Genomic DNA, 21,308 nt, shown 5'->3' on the forward strand with positions numbered 1-21,308 from the left:
GGACAATCGGGTTTACTGGACTGTGTGGATTCGTTGGCCTGGCACATTAGACCCACAGAAGTATAAGGCTCTAGTAGACACCAGTGCACAGTGTACCCTAATGCCATCAGGCTACAAAGGGGCAGAATCTGTATTTCTGGGGTGATGGGGGGATCCCAACAGCTAACTGTATTGGAAGCCGAAGTAAGTCTAACTGGGAATGGGTGGCAGAAGCAGCCCATTGTGACTGGCCCAGAGGCTCCGTGCATCCTTGGCATAGACTACCTCAGGAGAGGGTATTTCAAGGACCCAAAAGGGTACCGGTGGGCTTTTGGTATAGCTGCCTTGGAGATGGAAGAAATTAAACAGCTGTCCACCTTGCCTGGTCTCTCGGAGGACCCCTCTGTTGTGGGGTTGCTGAAGGTCAAAGACCAACAAGTGCCAATTGCTACCACCACGGTGCACCGGCAGCAATATCGCACCAACCGAGACTCCCTGATTCCCATCCATGAGCTGATTTGTTGACTGGAGAGCCAAGGAGTGATCAGCAAGACTCGCTCACCCTTTAACAGTCCCATATGGCCAGTGCGGAAGTCTAATGGAGAGTGGAGACTAACAGTAGACTATTGTGGCCTGAATGAAGTCACGCCACTGCTGAGTGCTGCCGTGCTGGACGTGCTAGAACTTCAATACGAACTGAAGTCAAAGGCAGCCAAGTGGTATGCCACAACTGATATCGCTAATGTGTTTTTCTCAATCCCTTTGGCAGCGGAGTGCAGGCCACTCCGCTTTCACTTGGAGTGGCATCCAGTACACCTGGAACCGACTGCCCCAGGGGTGGAAACACAGCCCTACCATTTGCCATGGACTGATCCAGACTGCATTAGAACAGGGTGAAGCTCCAGAACGCCTGCAATACATTGATGATATCATCGTGTGGGACAACACAACAGGAGAAGTTTTTGAGAAAGGGAAGGAAATAGTCCAGATCCTGCTGAAGGCTGGTTTTGCCATAAAACAAAATAAAGTCAAGGGACCTGCACAGGAGATCCAGTTTTTAGGAATAAAATGGCAAGATGGACGTCGTCAAATCCCAACGGATGTGATCAACAAAATAACAGCCATGTCTCCACCAACCAGTAAAAAGGAAACACAAGCTTTCTTAGGCGTCGTGGGTTTTTGGAGAATGCGTATTCAAAATTACAGTCTGATTGTAAACCCTCTCTATCAAGTGACCCGAAAGAAGAACGATTTCAAATGGGGCCCTGAGCAACAACAAGCTTTTGAACAAATTAAAGAGGAGATAGTTCACGGAGCAGCCCTGGGGCCAGTCCGGGCAGGGCAAGAAGTAAAAAATGTGCTCTACACCACAGCCGGGGAGAATGGCCCTACCTGGAGCCTCTGGCAGAAAGCACCTGGGGACACTCAAGGTTGACCCCTGGGGTTTTGGAGTCGGGGATCCAGAGGATCCGAGGCCCGCTAAACTCCAACTGAAAAAGAGATATTAGCAGCATATGAAGGGGTTTGAGCTGCTTCGGAAGTGATCGGCACTGAAGCACAGCTCCTCCTGGCACCCCGACTGCCGGTGCTGGGCTGGATGTTCAGAGGGAGGGTCCCCTGTACACATCATGCAACTGATGCTACGTGGAGTAAGTGGGTCACACTGATCACACAACGGGCTCAAATAGGAAACCCCAGTCGCCCAGGAATCCTGGAAGTGATCGTGGATTGGCCAGAGGGCAAAGATTTTGGAATATCGCCAGAGGAGGAGGTGATGCGTGCTGAAGAGGCCCCAATGTATAATGAACTAGCAGAAAATGAGAAGCAATATGCTCCGTTCACTGATGGGTCCTGTCGCATTGTGGGAAAGCATCGGAGGTGGAAAGCTGCTGTACGGAGTCCTATGCGACAAGTTGTAGAAACTGCAGAAGGCGAAGGTGAATCGAGCCAATTTGCAGAAGTAAAGGCCATCCAGCTGGCTGTAGACATTGCTGACCGAGAAAAGTGGCCAGTGCTCTATCTCTATACTGACTCATGGATGGTGGCAAATGCCCTGTGGGGGTGGTTGCAGCAATGGAAGCAGAGCAACTGGCAGTGCAGAGGCAAACCCATCTGGGCTGCCGCATTGTGGCAAGATATTGCTGCCCGGGTGGAGAACCTGGTTGTAAAAGTCCGTCACGTAGATGCTCACATACCCAAGAGTCAGGCCACTGAAGAACATCCAAACAACCAGCAGGTGGATCAAGCTGCTAAGATTGAAGTGGCTCAGGTGGGTCTGGACTGGCAACATCAGGGTGAATTATTTCTAGCTCGGTGGGCCCATGACACCTCAGGTCACCAAGGAAGAGATGCAACATACCGATGGGCTCGTGATCGAGGGGTGGACTTGACCATGGACACTATAGCCCAGGTTATCCATGAATGCGAAACATGCGCTGCAATCAAGCAAGCCAAGCGGTTAAAGCCTCTCTGGTATGGAGGACATGGTTGAAATATAAATATGGGGAGGCCTGGCAGATTGATTATATCACACTCCCACAAACCTGCCAAGGCAAGCGCCACATGCTTACAATGGTGGAGGCAACCACCAGATGGCTGGAAACATATCCCGTGCCCCATGCCACTGCCTGGAACACCATCCTGGGCCTTGAAAAGCAAGTCCTATGGCGACATGGCACCCCAGAAAGAACTGAGTCAGACAACGGGACTCATTTCCGAAACAACCTCATAGACACCTGGGCCAAAGAGCACGGCATTGAGTGGGTGTGTCACATCCCCTACCATGCACCAGCCTCTGGGAAAATCGAACGATATAATGGACTGTTAAAGATTACACTGAGAGCAATGGGTGGCGGGACGTTCAAACATTGGGATACGCATTTAGCAAAGGCCACCTGGTTAGTCAACACGAGGGGATCTGCCAATCGAGCAGGCCCTGCCCAGTCAGAACTTTTACGTACTGTAGATGGGAATAAAGTCCCTGTAGTGCACATAAAAAATATGCTGGGGAAAACAGTTTGGGTTATTCCTGCTTCGGGCAAAGGCAAACCCATCCGTGGGATTGCTTTTGCTCAAGGACCTGGGTGCACTTGGTGGATAATGCGGAAGGATGGGGAAGTCCGATGTGTACCTCAAGGGGATGTGATTTTGGGTGAGAATAGCCAATGATATGAACTATATGATGTTAAGTGCTACATGATATTATGTGCCATGCAAATGATATTCCAATAAGAATCACCCAGACTAATGAAGAATAACTTCAGTGAAACCAAGCAAAGCACAGTGATGATGGTATCAGAACTGACTTCAACATGAAACAATCCAACACCACATACCGTCTCCATTTTTCCTGCCCTGAAAGCTTATTACGACAGATGGAGCCCGAAGTCATGCGCTAAATGAACTCACCGAACGTTTTAGAAGGATGGCTCACAGACTAAGGGAATGATATCTCTGTGTGTGTGTGTGTGTATATATATATATATATTAAAAAAAAGGGGTGGTGATTAATGGAAATGTACTGGAAAATATGAGACTTGAGCATGATGCAGATGGTATAGAATAAGGGGTGGATATTGTCCTGGTTTCGGCAGGGATAGAGTTAATTTCCTTTCTAGTAGCTGGTACAGTGCTGTGTTTTGGATTTAGGATGAGAACAAAGTTGATAACGCACCGATGTTTTAGTTGTTGCTAGGTAATGCCTACACTAGCCAAGGACTTTTCAGCTTCCCATGCTCTACTGACTGAGAAGGCTGGAGGTGCACAAAAAGCTGGGAGGGGGCACAGCCAAACTGGCCAAAGGGACATTCCATACCCTGTGACGTCATGCTCAGTACATAAACTGGGGAAAGCTGGCCGGGGGGGCCGCTGCTCGGGGACTGGCTGGGCATTGGTCGGCGGGTGGTGAGCAATTGTACTGTGCATCACTTGCTTTGTGTATTATTATTATTATTATTATCATCATCATATTATTATTATCGTTTCATTTCAATTATTAAACTGTTTTTATCTCAACCCACGAGTTTTTCTCACTTGTGCTCTTCCAATTCTCTCCCCCATCCCACCGGCTGTGGGGGGGAATGAGCGTGCAGCTGTGTGGTGCTCAGTTGCCGACTGAGGTTAAACCACGACACTCCCAAGCTTTACTCCAGTCCTTCATTCCCAACTCCTCTACCTCTCCCCCACCCCAAGCAACACGGGGAGGGATGGGGAATGGGGGCAGTTACAGTCAGTCCATAATAGCTCCTCTCTGCCACTCTTTCCTCCTCACACTTTTCCCCTTCAACAGCATGGGCTCTCCATGGACCACAGTTCCTTCAGGAAATACCCACCTGTTCTGGAGTGAGGTCCTCCATGGGCTGCAGTGTGAATATCTGCTCTGGCATGGTCCTCTCCAAGGGCTGCAGGAAAATAGCAGCTTTACCATGGTCTCTCCACCAGCTGCAGTGGAACCTGTGCTCCAGCATCTGGAGCACCTCCTCCCACTCCTTTTCTGACCCTGGTTTCTGCAGGGTTGTTTCTCACACTTTTTTTCTCACTCCTCACCACCTGTGCAACATTTTTTGCATCTTCCTAAGTATGTTTTCCCAGAGGTTCCCCACCCATGGCTGACAAGCTCAGATGTGCCCTGTGGTGGGTCTGTTGGAGCTGGCTGGAACCAGCTGTGTCCAGCATCGGGCAGCCTCTGACCTCTTCTCACAGAGACCACCCTGCAGCCTCCCTGCTGTCAGCATCTGGACACCTACACATCTGCAGAGAAGCAAGAAGGATTAAAGACTTACTGGACCTTAGCCTCTGCTTCCCTTGTACATCAACCAATGCTACTGGTTTCATGCACAACTGCTAGGCTCTACAAACAGTACAAATTAACAGAAAACATTTGTATCTCATTGGAAATGGTGGAAGAAGAAATAAACTAATGCACATGCATAAGATGCAAAGGCATGCAGATGATCTACCCCTGTGAAATTTATAGCTCAAGCTCAAGTTTTACCAAAAATAATGTACTCGGAAATCACACTGTTCATAGCATAGAAGCTGATGCCCAAATACCCACATAGACAGTGAGAGCACTACTTGAATACTATTACTGAGCAAGAGTCTGATAAGCCTGGAGAATAGTCGCTTACAATCACAAGCTATTTATTTGCATTAGGGGAGCATATTGTGTATGGGCAAGTTGCAGAACAGGAACAGAGATGCAAAATTATCATTGTGTGTCTTAGCACTATCTAAATAGAAAATGAATACATTATGATCTGAACTAATACTAGTCTGTGTTATTAAAATACAAATTTATTTGAAATATACTGTGATATAAGTAATACATTCAGCTGACAAAAAATTACTAAGAGTTCTTAATATTTTTTTTCAATTTCAAAAGTGGATTTACTGAGTCTGTAAAAGAGTGTGTTCTTACTGGTGTCTAATCCAGTATGCTAAATCTGTCTCATATATTTCTTTTGTCAAATAGCAATGGATGTATTTTCTGCATTTTATCAGTTCATTTCTAAATGGAGCTGGGTGAGTGAATTCTTAAAAAAAACATTCACATTTGCATTTTTAAATAACATATGTGTAAATGTCTATGTATATATATCTATAACATATTTTTATTTCTTTGCTAAATAGACACATAATCCTCACATGAATTTCCACAGTAAACCATCCAGAATTTTTAGAATTTAACCCAAACACAAAGCAAGGTTTAGATACTGTTACTGATGTCACTTAAAGAACCCCTTTCTCAACATCTGTCTAGCTGTTCACCCACAGAGGTAGTTTCTGGTTCTGAAATCCATTTTACCTATTTTAACACAGATCGCAATGTATTTGCTATGAAAGCTTTTGTAACTGTTATGCTCTCAGTTAACTTCTGTAATTCCAAACAGCAATTTGATATTTCAATACTGAGGACTAGAGTACTGTCAAGTGACTTTGTGTCTTTCCTTATATACATACAGGTTTCTATATATTTGGCCACTTTTTATAAGTGTAATATATGTGAAACATTAAACACATGCATATATACCATTAAAGTAGGCTGACATTGAAAACGTATTTACTGCAAGAAAAAATGTTTAGATATTCTAACAATACCTAGAAGATAATATAAGACTTACTGGTATTTAGTTTTCAAATAGGCTGAGTTGAGGTTTCTATTGGACAGCCTCAGACAGAAGATTATTTGCCAAGTAATGGTGTTTATCCAGTTTCTTTAAATGGCTTTAGGCAGGTTTTCGGTGTGTCTTGGAAAGAACATTTTTTGACTTTCATTTGCCTGTCCTGCTTGTTTAGATTACATACTTGGAGCAGAAACCTCTTAATTAGATTTTTTCCAGATGGCAGAAACTTGGGCTTAGCTGATGTTCCTTGCAGTCCTGTAATAAAATTAAATACTGCTATTAATAAACTATTAATACTCTCATATAGTTGCTGTACCTAAGTGGTCTTGCTTTGCCTATTTGCATAGCATTAATAATATTTCAGTTATAACAACGGCATTAGAATATTGTATTGTAAAGGTAAGATCATAAGAGTTAGGAAATACCAGTATCAAAGTCACCTGTCCAGTTCTGTATGCATTGCAAAATACTCTTTAACTATGTTTTTCTTCCACAGAAATCTTTGATTCTTTCATTTCATGTGCTGCAGAGGTTTATTGAATGATGAAGGTAATCAATATTTTAGGATTTATGACCGCTCATTGCCCTCCCTATTAACTGCACACTGTTGAAATCTTGTTCTAAACTTTTAATTATTGATTTTCTTACAGTCTTCTGTTCCAACAATATTAGTAGTCAGTGATAAACCCCCTGAGAAATGTTAACACAAGCATCAGATGGGGAGAGGATAAAATGGTTAATTTACAAAATTCTGTTTGCATGTTCTTCAAAAACTTTTTTTTTCCTTTATAACTAAAAGATTTTTTTATACTGTGCATTTCATGAGAACCTGTATGTTCTAATTTTGCCTACAATATTTCAAAAAGGCGACTGTTTACATTTCAGAAATACCTCTATCACATTTTTAAATGACAGGGCTAAGTATTCTGTCAACTTTTCTTGCCTTTTTACAGGATCATAATATAATTCAGAGGGGAAGGGACTTCTGGAGGATTCTGGGCCAACCTTCTGCTCAAAGCAAGGTCAGTACTGAATAAGGGCCAGGATTACTCAGGCCTTTTATAGTTAGGCCTTGAAAACCTCTGTGGATGGGGACTGCACAAACCTCTCTGGGAAACCTTATTGCGCTTAATTACTGTCACCATAAAAGTTTTTTCCTTATATCCAGCTGAAACATCCCTGTTTCAATTTATGACCACTGTCTCGCACTGTGCTACTGTGGAACTCAATGAAAAGTCTGGCTCCATCTTCTTTTAACCTGCCTTTCAGGACTCCAAGGGCACCACCAGCCCTGACTGTCCCTGCCCAACCCTCCCCCGGGGGCTCCCCCCACCCTGTCCACAGTCCAGGATCCCATTTCAGCCCCCTGGGACCATCAGTTCCTGCCTGAGCTACTCTGTGGAGATGGAGCCTTGGATGACAAGGACCCTGCCCTGACAGCTGGGTCATCATGCTTGGCTCTCAGCTCTCCATCCCTTAGGAAGCAGGCAGTCCCTGCGGCACCCTAGTAGTACTCATACGCGCTGAGGAGCCTGCAGCTCTGAAGCCATCTGTTCTCCAGGCTGAACCAGCCCAGCTCCACCAGCCTCTCCTCACAGGGCAAACGCTCCAGGCCTGACCACCTTGGGGGCCCTCCACTGAGCTTGCTCTGGTCTGTCAATGTCTTTCTTGTGTTGACAGGGCCAAAAATGGACACAGTATTTACAAGTGCCATGCTAAGAGGGATAATCACTTCCTTCAACCTACTGGCTGGGCTGTTGTTGATACAGCTTGGAATACTGTAAGCCTTCTTCACTGCCAAGGCACACTGTTAGTTCATGTTTAGCCTGCTGGACCATGTCCTGGACCACCAGGACCCCCAGATCTTTTGCAGCAGATCAGCTCCCCAGCCAGTCTGTCTCCAGCCAGTCTACTGAGCCCAGTGCAGGGCTTTGCAATTGCCATTGTTGAATTCATACAATTCTTGTCAGCCCATTTCTCTAGCCTGCCTATATTCCTCTGCATGGTGGCCCTGCCTTTAAACATTTTTACTGCACTCTCCAGTGTGATGCTGTCCATGAACTTGATAAAAGTACATTTGTTTCCTTCTCCAGATCATTGACAAAAATATTAATAAGAAAATGTCCCCAGATAGACATGTGAAGATCTCCGCTTGTAACTGGTCTCCAGGCTGAATATTAACCTTTAACAGGAACACTTTCAGCCCACCAAACCAGTCATTTTTTCACCCATCTGGTAGTCTATCCATCTTGGCCAAACAGATAAAAAAATATGTTAAGAAACAGTCTCAAAAATCTTGCTAAAGATCCACAGATCTTATTTCATCATAGAAGACTTGTTTTGGTCAAGCATGATTTACACTCAGTAAGTCCATGCTGGTTCTTCCTAGTTACCTTCTTCTGATGTGTTCCAAAATACTATTCAAGACTACTTGCTCCATGATTTCCCCACGGACTTGAGTGAAGCTGACTAGGCTGCAATTCTCTAGATGTCCTTTTCACCCTTTGTGAAGATGGATGCAACAGTTGACTAGATATTGAGGTCCTTCCCCAGTCTCCATGATCTTTCAAAGGTTGACAATGACATTAGCCAGGTTTCAGCATCCCTACATTCATCCAATTTAGTCCCATAGACTTGCATGGGTCAAGATTTCTCAGGAGATCCCAGACTTGATCCTCTTTCATTGCTCATAGCTCCTGACTTAATCAACTCTGTTTCTAGGCAAAAGGGTCTGGAAGATATTGTCAGTAAAAATGAAGGCAAAGAAGGCATTGAGTATCTCTGCCTTACCTGTACACACTGTCACTAAACCATCCACCACGTTCAGCTGCAGGCCCAATTATTCCTTATTTATTTTTTTTATTCATAACATAACAGTAGAAGTTCTTTTAGCCCTTATTGTCCCTTGCTGGTTTCACACCCAGTTGTACTTTGGCTTTCCTAACTCCAACCTTGCATGCCCTGGCAATATTGCTGTAATCCTCATCCTGGGTCTCACTTCCATATCCCGTGTATGTCCTTTTATGCTTTGAGGGTCAATCATGAGTTCCTTGTTTAACCAAGCTAGTCTTCTTATATGTCTATTCATTTTCCTGTGAATGAGGATGAACTATTTTTGTGCTTGAAAGATGTTGTCCCTAAAGACTTAGTATAAATTTTCTTCTATTTCTAACTCAAGACAAGGTGAATTTAAGGGTCTACTAGCTTATATGACCTTACTGAAGTATGGAGACTTATACATCCATGTCTTAAAGCTAACAATAAAAATATTTAATTGTCTTCTTTTAAGTTTTAAATGTATATTGTTTAAGTTATTAATAATTAAGATTAGAGCTGTTGGAATCACAAGCAACCTACTGGTAATCAAGCTAACATTTTAGAAAATATAAATATCACTTAACTAAGATAAGCTGACAAATCTAGAATGTTGAATATGACTAGAATAAAAGAAAAAAGTGCAAAGAAACATAAATGGAAAAGAGCAATTATCAAGATAATACTAAGATGTTTTCCAGTAGAATTAGACAGACATAGATGTTCTTACAGTATTCTAAGCCAATGTGAAATACTTATCAAGGTTTTTACTTTTACAGTACAGTTTGCCTATCAATATTACAGTCAGTACCAGAACAACAGAGGTTTTGAAGCTGCAAATATTTGAATATATATTTCAGTGCCGATTGGGAAAATCAAAATATTAATAGTAAAGACTCATTGAAGAAGTGACCAGTGAAGATTATGCAGATCACAGAAATAGTACTGAAAACGTAGTAAGATATTAAGGACAAGTATGGAAATGAGATACAACATTTCAAAAAGGTGTTATACAAATTTAAAGTTACATATTAAAATGAGGAAAATAATTGATTTGTGTTTTGTAGTTTGTGGGGGAAAAAAGGAAAATGAAAACTTTTAGAAAGTCATAATTTTTCCCCATCTGATGCATGTTGGCATTGAATGAACTCATTTCAGGTAGCTCAATTGTCTACTTTAGGAAGAGATGCACTGAATTCCACAAATGAATATTTGTCAGTATTTGATTATTGATTACAAAGATAACTAGTGCAACTATCTTGAACACAGATATCTAGAACATAGAAGTCTACGCTCTGTCGCCTGGATCTCATACATGGTGTCATAATCATCGTATGCTAAAGAGCAACTCCCCCACTACTCCAACTCTCTGGCAAAGCTGAAATACTAAGCCAAACAGCTTTGAAACAAGACAAAGATGTAAAAGTGACACTGGCTGGTAAAAGCAGTTACAGTTCTTCCGGGGCCTGATCACACTGATACATATGTATCAGTGAACATGTATGTGTGTGCATATGCAAGCATATGTGTGCTTACATGTAGTTGTTTATATATTTTCAAAGCAAAAAGCTACTTACAGACAATGTGTCTTTTTAGGAGTGATAGGTCAAAATCAAGGAAATGGTCCAGTACTGAAAATGGCAACAGTGATTTTTTTTCAGCTGTCATGTTCTACTGCCAGGTGAAATAAGCAGAATTTTGTTGCCAGTGTCTTTACAGGCATTACCGCTGTCCAGGTCTGTTTGTTGAAAAAAAATTACGATTAGGTTATATGATAAAAGCTCATCTGCGTGCCCATATGGTAGCACAGAAAGTAGCAGGTGGGAGATCCCAAATAGTACCCTGTCCCAGCTGCTCCCGGGTCCATCAAAAGCCCCTCAGCCCATTAAATGTGCTTCTCCACAAGACCAGAGGAGTACAGAGGCCCAAAGGCAGATGGGAACCCAGATTCCCAAAGGCAGACAGGAACTCAGAAGGGATCCCCTATCCAGACCCTTCCAGGGCTGTCCTAGGACACCCTCAGACCCAGTGTCCATGCCTGAAACCCATCAAGATGTGTGAATACTAGAGCCACCTTTTGGACTGAGGGGGGTTGCTGCCTAGGGGTGTGGGAGGCAGGATGCAAGGGAAGAACATTTGGGGATTGCACAAGTTTTTTTATGGGATGTTTAGAAGAGGAACCAAAAGGGGGAAAAGGGTTGGAATTTGGTGGTTTGGCAAGGGGCAAGTATGGAAAAATAGAGGAGTAAAGGGCTAAAAGGGGCTGGTCGTGTAAATAGTTGCTTGCTTGATGTGCTTGTCTGGCCATGCCCTGCACTTGATAGCACACTCTGTCTTAAATTCCTTTATAACTCTTTTTGTGGTTGAGGGACATCTATTCTGTGTGCTTGTGTGTGTATAGGGATCTAAGTGCCAGCAACTGGAGTCAGACCATGAGGTGGAGGGCCCATGTATCTGTGGTGAAAACAGCTGGACTGAGTGAGGGTATGATTGCAAGTGAAGTTGAAGCTGCACTAGTCAGTGAGGTGACCTAGGAGCTAGGTATGTCTCCAATGACAAGACCACAGGAGAGCTGACTTCTGGGGACTAGGGGAGTCTTGGACAGCTTTGGGTGTGCAAGTGTGCTGGAGAGATCTATACTGTACAAAGGTACATACATATTACCACAGGTGGATCTCCATCCTCATCAGCCAGAGATGGGAGCAGGTTGAGGCTGTTGGTGCTGTCTGTGTTCATATGAGTGCCGTTTGTGTTTGTTTGTGTTATTTGTGTGGCTGGTCATGTACATGTGTGGTGTACATGTATGCTCTGTGTGTGTGTGTGTGCCTGTTGGGAATACATTTTCAGCTTCAATACTGGTTGGAACTGGGACAGGGATCTGAAGCGGCCTCACCTCTTGCACACACCTTCACAAATACTAAGTTCCGATCTTGTGAGCAGGTGGAACAGGTCAAAATCTTCTATGTGTCCAAAGACAAAGAAAGTGCTTATTACTCAAAAAGAAAAATCAGAAGAAATTATGAAGGTGTGTGATCAGTTAAATCTTTTAGAAAAAGAAAAGAGGTGGGAAAAAAAATCATTTTTTGTAGCTCACACCATAAATAAGACCTTATAAGAACTTACAAGTGAATGGGTTTGTTTGTTTGTTTTGTTAAAGTACAAGTTATTTATCCTTTTTTGTATCAATGAGCAGTTATTCATATGAGTATCAACGACATCCATGGGTTTTGTCTTCTTAGATGCTCACAGGAACTACTCAGATTTGCCCAATTCAAGCTTGTGAATATAACAAGAGGTAAGGCAGAACACTTCCTAGCATTAAGATGGAGTGTATCTTCTTTAATGGGGTTTGGAGGTTGAAAGTGATTGTCTTTACGGACTTTTTCCCCAGTTTTATGAACCATAATTTAGCCCCTAAAGTGCATTACAGTTTTCATAGTTTCATATTCTTCTGGCTTGACATGTCAAGTGCTGACAGTACAACATTTTGGATATTCGTCTATCTTATTTCAGTGATCTGCAATGTGTGTGTGAATCATAAATCTCTGCTCTGTACCTTGACAAACTTTTTCAGGCAGTGTTGCTCAGCCCATTCCTATTTAATTATTGCTCAGAGTTGCATCAGGAAAACCATATTCTGAAGCACATATAATCAATCAAACATGCCATATTTCTTCTGTACATTTGGTGTAGTGCAGACTGAATAATAATTATGAGAATTAGAGGTATAATTCAACTAGTAAATATTACCATAATTATAATTGTGTTGTATAATTTGACTAATACAGATATTCCAGTCCAGCAAATATATTTTGAGTTTGGCTTTATTCAAGAAAAAGCAGATAGGCAGAGGGTAGGATGGGGTGAGGGATGAAAATGACAGTCTTTTTTATGTGGTCTGATGTAAAATTGGTGAAATCTTATTATGCTTTATTGGCATAAAATAAATTAAATGACATGATGGTCAGGAAAGAACTGTTAAGTAAAAAGGTCAAAATGAAATAAAAATGTTTCAGTGCTGTCTAACTGATGTATTAGAGCCATCTATTCATCAGAGCCAAAATTATCTTCAGTGTTTATTTTGAAATCAGAGAGATGTAGGATGTGAAAAAAGAAATTACTTCACATTCAATTCTAATCATGGTCTGTTAGGGTTTCCCCCAAAGTTACGCTGGGGAAAGAGAACTAACCTAATAATGCCGAGATGGTATGTTGTGCAAACCTATGTTCCCATGATGACTCCAGCCATGCTGTGATTCTCATAGATACAGAAGATTTTTGTCAGCATACTTGCCTGGTTTCTCAGTACTCAGTAGTTTGTATTTAGCTACACTTTTCCACTATTTTTAGCCAGAAGAGATTGTTCCACTTTTTCCTTGCATGAGTCCTTATGAGGTAAATAGAGGGTTGGAGAATGAACGATCTCAAGCATTGCAGTGATCATCCACGCTGCTTTAGCATTAGCTCTCTCCTTGGTTCTTCTTTGAACTACTTGTGCTAACTCTAAGACAACTCTGTTATGAGATTAGTGTAGACATCAGCCAAGCTAATGCTATAGCTCTTGGATCTAGAAATGAATCTTTGGCACGAAGGACTTGTCTTTTATTTATTTCTATTTTATTTTAGGACTGATACTCCAGCCGTCTTTTTTTTGGGGGGGAGGAGGGGGGTGGTGGTGATTGTTCATTGGTATCAATGCTGTTAGGAATATGGTCCTCTCAAAGCAATAGAAAGATGATTGTGAGTGCTCATATTTTTCCAGATAATTCAGTCAATGAACCTTTCGTGCTGCATTTTGCTAGTGATCCATAAAAGGCTCAGTTTGTTGAAACTGTGCTCTGTGTTTTCAACAGTTCTCATGTATAAATATTCATTCTTACAAATAGACATATATTTGTGTGTGTGTGCCATTGCTTGCCCAGAAGTTCAAATGTTTGTTTGGACTTTCCCCTAAATGAGAATGCAAACACAAACCTAGTCTCTTAAGAAAACCGTGCTACTTTTAGGCTAAAAACCAGTACAACAAGTTGGTCTCAATCACTGAATTTGGTCTGCCAGAATGAATGTGACCTCTTCTGTTGTTACATTAATAAGGTTCTTTTCTCTAGAGTAATCCTTTGGGATGTATCAGTGTAATCTCTGTCTTTTGGCATTCTTCCCATGTCAAAGACCAATTGTTATACGAGGACTTTTTTTACCTCTTTTTTCCTATGAGAATGAACTATTCAGTCTTGTTTTTTCATTAAAAAAAAAAAAAAAAAAAATTAGAACATAGGAAATGGACCAGATCCAAGGTCAATCTCTGAATTAATATGGAACGAGAGATGTTTCAGGGAAGGAATAACAATTTGTATAGTGAATGCTGATGCTTTGCTATTTGAAAGAAAAAAAAAAGGGAGGGGGAAAAAAAAAAGAACAAATCCAAGAAAGGGAGTGGAAACAGAGTTTCATGGCTGTTGTGCAAATGTGCTGCTTCAGCAACGACAGACTGTAGTGTGGGGACCTGAGAGCAGTCCTGCAAGCCTCTCATGCCAAAAGAGGAAAGTGGGGGAGCAGGCCAAAATCCATGCAGGCTTGGAAACCTGCCTGACATAAGTTTTAAGAAGCTTTGCCAAGGGCTCTGTTGCATCACTGGCAAAATTGTCAAATGGTCTGACTTCAGTCGGAACTGATCTGCATAATAAATAATTATTTCCTGACAGACCAATGACACTCCCTAAGTTAAAAAGACAGTTTTGTCACAAACTTCATTTATAGATGCTTATGTATTAATTTTAAAATTAAAATGAAGTTTTAGCAAGGTTTGTAGGAGTAGTGGGCATATCTAATACCATTGTGTGTCTATCCATTTTGTCTGTAGATTCCCCTTTGTAGCTTGTGATAGACTGTAGGCAGATCAAAATGTATTTACAAGGTGATGATAATGACATTTCAAAGGCAATTAAGTCCCTATAATCTTAATGAAAATTTGTGGCAGCCTGAAGGAGAGACCCAGATTAGTGCCTTCACTGAAGAAAAAAACAAAGGGAATGTAATTTATACATTTGTTGTTGTTTTTTCTTTTTTTCTGGCAATGTCTAAAGGACAGCTTCTTTTCCTGGCCAGCCAAATGCACATAACTCTGGCCAAGTTGTATCATCTGTTGTCTTTTCTTTGGTGGAAAGAATCACTGGTGACAACAGAGAGCAGAAGGGAGAATTAGTGTTACCCTTGTTATAAGGGAAGGGTGTCAGGTAGCAAACCAGGTAAAACCGTAAGTCCTTTGCTTCTGTTTGCTCTGCTGCTAATGGAACAAATTGCTTTTCTATAGTCTTAGGAGCATAGAAGTATTTTAGATATATAATTCATGTCTATTTGTATTAATCTCATTTTCATGTTAGAACAGTATAATTTCAGTTTCTGTGTTCTTTAAAAGTACTAACCTTTATCATGCAAAATTCCTTCTAACAGTTATCACACACATTATTATAGCTTTATTAAGATAATCAAAATTCAGAATTATTTGTATTAAATTAATTTTTATTATTTGAGTCTTCAGAAACCATCAATCAAGGTTCAAGATCTTTTCTGCATTTTTATAAAAATAACCAACAGATAATCTGTTCACTGAAGAGGTTTTACTGTAGTTCGAAAAATCAGAAGGATTTTGAAATTATAATGAAATCATAGTCATATTTGCCCTACTTGTAGGCTTGAAGTTCATAAAGAGAGGTAGGAGTACATAGAAGGAGAAAAGCTGTCCTAGGAAACAGATTACATCTGTTGTACCATTGCCTGTCTTGCATGAAAGAGGAACTTTAAAAGTGGTAACCCCCCCATCCCCCCAAAAAAACCCAAACAAAAAATCCCCCATACACCCCCCAACACACACACACACACACACACACACACACACACCCATTATCCAGTGTGTTGAAATTTGTTAGCTAGAGAACTCGGCTGCAGCATAGGAAGCTTAAATTCAAAGAAACAGTCTAATAATTCAGATCAGACCATTATGCCTACTCTCAGTCCTTTTTTTTTTCCCTACAAATGAATAAAAGCATGTTCAGTGGGTTTGGACCTTTCATAGCTAGTGAAAGACATCTCTAATCCCTGTGTCTTGGGCTATTTTAGGCAGGTGGAAAGACCTTTCTTTGGTTTTTAGACACAAATGACTTTGTCAAAACTAATATGTATGTTATTGTGAAATGTTATAGTTTGACCATCATGAACATTTTATGACTTAAAACTGGTAAAAACCTGGCCCATCACTGGTTAAGATTTCTAGATCAAGAATGAATTGCACACATTCACAGTGTTGCTGATTTATATCAGGTGTCAAAATCACTCCCACTCTAGCTAATTAACCTTTTGTGAATTTCTTGTAAACTGTTTTTCCGAAACTGCAATGGTGACAAATGGCTGATGTTCTTCTCACTCTATTTCTGCAAGAAATTAAAATGAACTTTTGTTTTGCAGTGCAAATCTCATTTTTCTACATAGATCCTTGTTACCCTGCACATGTCCTGTTCTCAAGAGAATGTTTTCATACAGAAGACTGCAGGAATATAACATTTCATATAGGAAAAAAAGCCACTTTTTCAGACTTAAAAGAAGCCTGAGCTTAGCTGTGGAGGAAATTCCTTTCAGTATTATTGCTTCATAAAATATAGTGACTTCAGAGCTGCAATCTGTTCCAAAGACAATACTTCACAGGATCTTGTTCAGCTCCTGTCCTCCCCAATGCCACTGGCAGAATGTGTTACACTTGTTCACACCCAGGGAAAGAAAGAAAAGGGAAATAGCCAGCTAGTAATATTTAGTGCAACTGCAATTCACTCTCTAACAAAGGAGAAACAGTGAATGGGGAATGGAGAACCAGCAAACAGAAAATAATTTGTAAACAGAATCCCAACAGGCATAACATAACCGAAATCAAAGCTGAGACTTCTGGGGAAAGCTTGCTCAAAATATCAAGATCATACCTGCTGGAAAAAAAGTATGTTATGGGATCAAATTAGGCTACAGTAAGGCAGTACTCGTGTAGCAAGATGAGAGTAAAAGTATACCGGTATCTCAGCTTAAGCTGTTTCATGGTCATTTTTGTTTGCTTGTTTTAAGAACATCCTCAGTGTCTAAATACAGAAGCCTACATCGGAGCTACTCCCTTTGCCTTTATGTTCAACAGGCACCTACCAGGTATTAATCTGACCTATTTTAGACATCTCTTCAGGGTAGGATGAATGGAGCTTTCGAAGTATTTTTTTTTCTTCATTATCCAGAAAAAAATCCTAGCGTATGCAACTATTCATATGTACTCATAAGTATGCATATTCAGTGAGATCAATTTCCTACCCCAAACAACAAGAATCCAGCATTCCTGTTCTGCTGTTCCTCACTCCCAGGTTATTGTAACTAGCAGCAAGACTCTGGTAAAGGTGATCTTAATACAGAAGAATACAAAGATGCATTAAAGAACTAATTCAGTACAGTGCATCATTACTTACAGTGCAACTCATAGAGCCGGTATTTGACATTATCACTACTGAGGTTTTTCTCTTTCTCTCAAATCCTTAGGATTCTGTAAATTTTTCAGTAATAACATTGGTCACTCAGAGTCTTTCTAAGGTGATAAGACAGTGAAAACTTTTGGTTATTTAGGGAATGTCTAGAATACTGCCGCAAACTTGCCACTGAATAAACTTTCCATGATTGTTGGGGTTTTCTTCTGGTGGGCAGATGGGGGGGAGGAAGATTTTGTCCTTTTTTTCCTTAAACTTCTCACTAATAGTAGAGTTGAACAAGAACTTTTAGACAGATGAACTGAGCAGATCTGTTGGCTACCTGCCTACAAGAAATGTGAAATTTCTTCTTTTCTGTTTAAGCTTAAAGAAAGCGAATCTTAAATATTAATTTTCAAGTGTTTAAAATATCTCATTTTAAACTCAGTCAAATCTGCAAACACTTCATGGATTTCATTCAGAAAATGAAATTAAATCTTCAGAGAGTAATATCTTCTATGACACAGTCATGATTATAACAGCACTACTACTATCCTAAAAATCTAACTTTGGAAAATTCACAGTGAAGGGATCTTTCTTTCCTGTCAACATTTTGAAGCTGGGTTTCATTGTGTCTATCTAGAATTCTAAATTCTGTACTCATTGTGGGCTGCAGCAGATCAGAGAAATCTGGGAGGTGTTAGGAACCAAAAGTGGCTGGATATGACATTTACAGTGTCTCCTCTGGAAAAGGTTATAGTCATGAGGGAACAACTGTACAAGCACCAGATGACGACTAGCTCATACATTCAGTAAGAACAACTAATTCAACAATGATAACCATCAAACTGCTGAAGGAAAAATGGTCAAATATGTATTTCATTAGCAAAAACTTGATTAGGACTAGACCCAGAATTCAGTGACAATAATGAACTTATTAATTGCAAAGGCATTTGGTTCTGACCAAAGATATAAGAATGTACTTGAAAATTAGGTTCAGGATGACTATAAATAGCTTTTGCTTTCTGCCCAATATCCTCTTTTTACACAATAATATTTATTTAGTAAGAATTCATTTATTCATCATCTAAAACTGCAACTAATGCTATTATCACATTGTATAATGAGCATCAACTTTCAAATAATTTAAATAATTTAGCAGATCTAAAACAAGAGATAAAAAGAAAAATGCACATCTTTCTATGCAGAGCCTGTCTCAACTTGGGACCAGGAGACTGAAATTCATTCCAGCACTGATTGCTATGAGAAGCATGGGTATACTTTGAAAGAAAAGGAAGAATAGTATTGAATCTGAAGCTAATGAACAATCTGCCCTCTTCACAAAACATCAAAATGTCATCCTTTGAGGTACCATCTCATTATTTTTTGATAATTTTTGTGCTCTGAAAAGTAACTGATTGTACAAAAAAAAAAAAAAAAAAGGAAAGGAAGAGAGAGAAAGATAAACTTCGGTATCTAGAAAGACAGCAGCTAAAACAAAAAGAAGCTGATTGACAAGGACTACAAAACATACAATTTTACATCTGTAAGGAGAATGAGTTAAAATTATACCATTGCATTTTGCCCTATATTGTTGTCCTATAATTTGCACCACAAGGAAGGGATTTTCTGATCCTTCATGAGTTCTGACAGTGATAAGACTATAAACATCACTGTTTGTGGGCCATAATGAAGCTCAAAAAGTTGCCTGGCAGAAAAGTGTTAAAACAAATCCATACTTTAGTATGAACATATGTAATATGTATGAAGTAGTATAATAAGACTCTAAATACAGACGCCTGTTTGCTTCCAAAACAACGGTATTCTTGAATGTAATAGAAAAATTCACCTATTTCAATTAACAGTTTTGTTTACTGTTTGGTTCACCTGTGTCACTTTATATTATGTGGGGAAATATAATTTTAAAAAAGTTAACCATCTGTGGAAATATTTAATCAATTCTAGTTTCTCATCATGCCTACAGACTGGTTTGCTTCATATCATATACATACAATTTTGAAAATACTTTTTCTCCCAGAGATGTTATGATCTGAATATGAAACAAGGCACAAATTATAATGACAGGCAGCTAGATGGGGTAGCTCACTAGGAAACAGTCCTATGTGAATCTCTCACAGGCACTTCTTAACTTCTGTACTTATCTTAATACTTTGTACTTGTTTAATTTGTTTCAGTATATGGAAACTGTACTTAAGAAGTGGGCTGGTTATCCTCTGTTGGGTTTTATAAGAAAATAGAAAAGTCTGAGAGAATGTTGCAGGAAAATGAAACGCATTGAACATTTCTGTAACTTCTTCATTTTTGTTACAATAATTGAATAACAAATTAAAACACATTTTCACAAAAGCAAGTGTCACTTTTACATCATCTTTTGTTTTATTTCTTGTTCTACTTGTTGGCCATTGAAGCACTAGTAACAAAGTGTTATAAATATGCTGTTTGATGAATATCTTATTAACTGACAACATACTGAATTTTTAATATATCAGCCTAAACTTTCAACAGGCAATTGCCTAACAGACCTACCAACATTTCATATAATGGCATGAAAGTCCTAATGGCTACACAGACAGAAAAATGATTAATATCTCAGAAAACTAATCTGGGTGAGCAAATAGCTTACACTGAGCTATCAAAGAAATTACAACATTCATATCCAAGTCCTGTTCCCTAAGTTTCCTACAGGTGTCATATTCATTGAATGGAAGATTTTATTGAAATGAATATTAAATAACCATATTATTCACAAGTAATACTGCTTAGTCAAACTACTGAGGTTAGCCCAAATGACTACCCATAAAACCTTTGATTCCAATCACTTACTGTGTGCCTGTATATGATGCAGATTTTACAGGAAAATGAAATATGACTATTTCAGGGAGTTCTTAAGAAATATATTGGCATTTTATTTTTACTTTTCAGATTTTCAGAGCAATTGTTTTGAAACCATGATTTACAGGGGGGACAGGAAAAAGTTAAAGGAAAAAATCATATGAGCATCACATTCCAATACATTATGGTATCTTGACATGATGGTCCAACATTTAAAAATTTTCAAAGCCTTAGGCAAGAACTGTATATTATTAGCAAGGACAATTTAATAGTCTTCAGTCATATGAAACTCTTCTACCCACAGTTCCATGTGCAAAGCAACAAAACTGAAATCAAAGGAAAACTTTTGCAAATGGGATTGCAAAGTCACTGTAATTGGAATCCAAACCTGGATATTTATGACAAAGATGAGTTTACTGTGAATGCAACCTCTGTCACTCAGATCTTCTGAAGAACAGATTTTCCCAGGTATTTGATTGGATTTTGCTCTATCCATGCCCTGTGGGCAATGAAATATGGACTTTAAGCTGTCTTCAAATAATAGTTTAGAATACATTTATGCTAAGCAATTCTATTGTGCACTTAAAATTCCATCACATCATTGATACTGCTTTTGTTGGTTATATCCCAAAGGGAGTTTTAAGAACAAAATCAAAGTTTTGAGTTAAGTGAGGATAATACCAGCCATCTTTAAAGTGCAAAGACATTTATCTGCACCAATCTATATTTTCAAAATAAAATTTGCAGCAAAGTGCTAAACTTTAGTAGCCTTTTGTAGTCTAAAGAATGAAGTTATCTTTCCCTAATGAATATGAAAAAATTACTGATGGTAGTAAACGCTAAAGAAACTGTGAAAGCATATTAGGGGCGGGTTGTATGCTTGTTTTTTAAATAGTAGTTCTTTATGAAATTATGGTTCTAACCCTGAAAACTAAATGGTATAAGGGAAGCTGTATGCTAACATGCTTAAGCTTTTTCCTTTGTGCAAGTCTTTGTGGGACTAGCATTCAAGTTCAAAGAAAATAAAACACACAGTTATAATTTAGAAGTAATT

The sequence above is a fragment of the Aptenodytes patagonicus genome, chromosome 1, assembly GCF_965638725.1.
Source record: "Aptenodytes patagonicus chromosome 1, bAptPat1.pri.cur, whole genome shotgun sequence".
NCBI lineage: Eukaryota > Metazoa > Chordata > Aves > Sphenisciformes > Spheniscidae > Aptenodytes > Aptenodytes patagonicus.